The sequence below is a fragment of the Hibiscus syriacus genome, unplaced genomic scaffold (assembly GCF_006381635.1).
Source record: "Hibiscus syriacus cultivar Baekdansim isolate YM2019G1 unplaced genomic scaffold, ASM638163v2 tig00110943_pilon, whole genome shotgun sequence".
In the NCBI taxonomy this organism is placed as follows: domain Eukaryota; kingdom Viridiplantae; phylum Streptophyta; class Magnoliopsida; order Malvales; family Malvaceae; genus Hibiscus; species Hibiscus syriacus.
The window spans coordinates 1,119,847-1,124,933 of NW_024062924.1; positions in this window are offsets into that span (position 1 = coordinate 1,119,847).

A 5,087-nucleotide genomic window follows, 5' to 3' on the forward strand; every position below is an offset into this window, starting at 1 on the left:
GGTATTAAAGGGGGATACCCTGGAAGGGCAATGAATTGACCAGTCGACATGCATTAGTTCTGGAGTTGTTAAGCTTGAGTTCGCAAGGGATCCTGAATACCCCATTTGGTTCAATTGGACTTAAAATACTGTTAATTCAATTTAAAAGATTATGAATACCTTCCTGATCACTAGGTAACTCTTAAGAATATATGGATCCTTTAGTGTGTTCCTTATGTTACATGTAAATGTTTTACTTGTTTTAAAACGTGATTTTCCAAAATCACCGATTTAATGATTTACTGGGTTATGAACTATGACTACATGGTATATGTACTCTAGTTACATGTTTTCACCAAAAGATATGAATTGTTCCTAATTTATGGAATCATAAAATTTACTAGTTTATGAACTATACTTTCCTACTTTGACGGGTTATACTCGTAGTGTTTTATTGGGATATTACCTTGGTAGACTGGAGTATGGAGGTACAACTCTGATCAAGTTGGAAAATCCTTACGGACCTAAGGTGACCCTTGGGTAGGCTCTCAGGCCCCAAGGCACTCACTTGGGTTAATCATGGACTATATATATGGTGTAAAAGAGGAAATCAAATATATGGTTTATTTCATTATCACGGTTATGACATATGACTGGATCACGATCTATATATTATGAGTTACAGTTAAAATTAATTTCTACTGAATTTTTATATGGGTAAGATTCAGGAGTATGGAGGTACATCTCTGATCCAGCTGGTAAATCCTTACGGACCTAAGGATACCCTTGGGTAGGCCCATAGGCCCCAAGGCATTCCCTTAGGTTAGCTCCCTTTGTTGTGTGCTTAGGGTAAGCCCTTATGGATGCAGTTCTTGGGAACTGCATATTGGAGTCTGGTTAGAGGGTTTCATTATGGTTTTAAAAGATTTATATCTTTTCACTGGTTTTGATTGGAACACACTAGACATCCCATTCAATCTCCTGAAAACTTGATACTATGAATGTTTCCTATGACCTAAGATCTCCATGGCGTCTACTAGATGAACTACCAATGGAACCATAGCTTTTTCTGAAAATTTGTAAACGTCTGATTTATTAAGGAATTTTATTGTTCTACATTTATCTACATATCATGTAGCATCAATAGGTAGTTATGTATTATTAAGCTTCCTAAAGCTCACTCTGTTACTCATCATTTCAGGTTAAAAGTATCGTATCAGTGTAACTATCGACTTCAATGGGGGAGTTCCACAGGTAGTTCTTTCATGATGAATTTAAGGATAAGTACATCGGTGAACAGTTTAGGCAGGTTATGATGCTGAAGTTTATTAATCTGAAACAATGTGATCGAGTAGTACATGAGTACGAGGCTGAGTATAACATGCTGAGTCGTTTTGCTACTGAGGTAGTTCCCAATGACAAAGCTCAACATGATTGGTTCATCGAGGTTTTAAATCCGTTGAAAGATATGGCATTGGCTTTAAACTTGCCTAGCCTGCAAGAAGTTATAAATCGATCTAAGGCCATTGAAAGAGCTCAAAAGGAGACTCTAGCATCAAAAAAGGGTATGCAGGCGGGAAAAAGAGTTGGAACGTCTTCAAATTCCTATCATGCTAAGAGAGGTAAGGGTTCGAGTTCCCGATATAATAATAGAGATGGTTATGTTGCAGATCCGCAGAAGAATAAGAAATCACAGTATTTTATTACTAGCTCGGGTAGAGCATATGGAGAAAGAACTACTCCATGTCAGACCTGTGGAAAATTTCACCTTGGAATATATAGATTGCTCAGTGGAGCTTGTTTCCAGTGTGAAGAAAGAACTTGTATTTGTTTTGGTTGACCCTAGTTCTACACACTCTTATATTAGTACAAATTTGATTAGAACTAGAGGAATTCCTTTAGAACCAATATTTAGTGAGATGATTGTGGTAAACCCTATGGGTCATAGTGCAAGAGTAACGCAGGTATGTAGAAAATGCCCGATAAAGATTCAAAGGGTTGTGTTACAGCAAACTTGATGGAAATACCTTTCGATGTGTTTGAAATTATTTTGGGCATGGATTGGTTGTGTCCACGTCATGGATAGGTTGATTCTCATAAGAATTGATTATTTTTGAAGGATGTGGAAGGCTCAGAAATCATAGTAACCGGTGAAAAAGCGAAATCACCATCCATTATGATATCATCAATAACTGCAAAGAAAATGATCTTCAAAGGGTGTATATATTTTCTGTCCAACATAATACTGGAATATCAGAAGTGAAATTATATGATATTCCAACAGTTAGGGAGTTTCCGGATGTTTTCTCGGAAGAATTATCAGGCTTACCTCAAGACCGTGAGGTGGAATTCAAGATTGATGTTTACACGGGTACTGAACCTGTTTCTATGGCTCTATATCGAATGGCTCCAACGGAGTTAAGAGAATTAAAGGCCCAATTACAGGAGCTGTTTGATAAGGGATTTATCAGACCAATGTTTCTTCTTGGGGCGCACCTTTGCTTTTTGTGAAAAAGAATTATGGGTCTATGCGATTATGTATAGATTATCGTCAGTTAAATAAAGTAACAATAAAGAATAAGTATCTTCTTCTGAGGATTGATGATATGTTCGATCAACAACAAGGCGCAGTAATGTTCTTTAAGATAGACATGTGGTAAGGATAACACCAATTAAATATTAAAGAGGATGATATTTCAAAAATAGCTTTTCAGACTCGATATGGACATTAAGAATTTGTGGTGATGCCATTCAGATTGACTAATACTCCAACAACATTTATTGATTTGATGAATCGAGTATTCTAACCTTACCTGGATCAATCTGTGGTGGTATTTATTGATGATATTTCGGTGTACTCAAAGTCAAGAGAGGAGCATGATGCTTATCTTCGTGTTTTTCTTTAGACTCTTTGAGAGAAGAAGATGTATGCCAAATTGTCCAAGTGTGAATTCTGGTTAGCTAAGGTTGCTTTCCTTGGCCATATAGTCTCCGCAGAAGGCATAAAAGTAGATCCCAAAAAGATTCAAGCTATAGTAGATTGGTAACCCCCAAAGAATATCTTTGAAGCTCGAAGTTTCTTGGGGCTTGTTGGTTATTATCGAAGGTTTGTGAAGAACTTCTCGATGTTAAGTTCACCTCTAACTAAATTCTTACGGAAAGATCTGCCTTTTTTTGGTCGGAAAAATGCCAAGAAAGTTTTAAAATGCTAAAGAGGATTGTAACAGAGGAACCAGTACTTGTACAACATGAGTTGCGTAGAAACTATGTAGTTTTTATTGATGTCTCTCTTAGCGAATTGGGATGTGTGCCTATGCATGAAGGGAACGTTGTGGCCTACGCCTCGATACAGCTGAAGATTCATGAGAGAAATTACCCGACACATGACTTAGAATTGGCAGCAATCGTGTTTGCTATGAAAATTTGGTGTCATTATCTGTATGGTGAGTGGTGTTATATTTATACATATCACAAGAGTCTAAAGTACTTGTTGACTCAAAAATAAAAGAACTTGAGGCAAAGAAGAAGGATCAAGCTTTTAAAAGATTATGATGTGATCATCGATTATCATCTAGGGAAGGATAATGTGGTAGCTGATGCACTTAGCCGAAAGACTTTTGATGCTTTACAAGCTCTGGATGCACGTATATCATTAAAAAAAAGATGGCGCCTTGATTGCTGAGCTTAAGTTAAAGCTGATGCTGATGGATTAGATAAAAGAGTTGCAAGGAAAGATGGAAAAATGTTTGGCATGATTGCACAAGTAAAAAATGTGAGGCCAAAGACTTTGAAATCGTGACTAATAGATGTTTATATTATCGTGGTCGACTTTGCATTCCAGATAATGAATAACTGAAGAAATATATTCTCTCTGAGGCACATTATAGTCCTTTGACCATGCACCCATACGGGAATAAGATGTGTCGGGATATAAAGAGTCATTATTCGTGGTCTGGCATGAAAAGAACTGTATAAGAGTTTATTGCAAAATACCTATCATGTTAGTAAGTGAAAGTTGAACATCAAGTGCCTTCCAGATTGTTGCAACCGATATCTATTCCTGAGTGGAAGTGGGAACGAGTTACGATGGAGTTTGTTTCCGGGCTACTTTTGACACCTAGTAAAAAGGACTCAATATGGGTAATCGTGGACATATTGACTAAGATAGCTCATTTTATTCCAGTTCTGATAGACTACTTAATGGATAAATATATAGAGTTATACATAAAAGTGATAGTTTGACTGCATAAAGTACCTGTTTCGATAGTATCCGACCGAGATCTATGGTTTACTTCAAGAATCTGGAAGTCTTTGCACGAGGCATTGAGCACTCGATTGAATTCCAGTACAGCTTTTAGCCCAAGAAAGATGGGCAGCCAGAGCCAACTATTCGGATATTGGAGGATATGCTAAGAGCATGCGTGATTGAATTCAAAGGATCATGGGAAAGATATTTACCTTTAGCATGATTTGTTTATAATAACAATTACCAATCGAGTATTAAGATGGCTCTGTATGAAGCCTTGTATGGGAGGAAGTGTCGAACACCATTAAATTGGTTTAAGCTAAAAGATCGAGACCTAGTTGGCCTGAATTTAATGAAAGAAATGGAAGATAAAGTGAAAGTTATCCAATATAATCTTAAGATAGCTTCCAATCGACAAAAGTCTTATTCTGATCTAAAGAGAAAAGAGATTTAATATCAAGTGGGAGATAAGGTATTTTTGAAAGTATCGCCTTGAAAGAAAGTATTGCGGTTTGGGCGCAAAGTAAAGTTGAGTCCGAGATTTATTGGACCTTATGAGATTTTAAAAAGGGTCGGACCAGTAGCTATCAATTAGCTTTACCTCCCGATATGGATAAAATCCATAATGTTTTTCATGTGTTGATGATCAGGAAGCACCGATCAGATCCATCACATATTCTCTCACCAGAAGAAATAGAGATCCGACCAGATTTGACCTACGAGGAAGAACCAGTGCGGATCTTGTCACGAGAAAACAAATAACTGCGTAACAAGAATATTCCTCTAGTTAAAGTGCTTTAGCAAAATCATAAAGTCGAGGAAGCTACTTGGGAGAATTATAATACCCCAAATATCGAGTCAG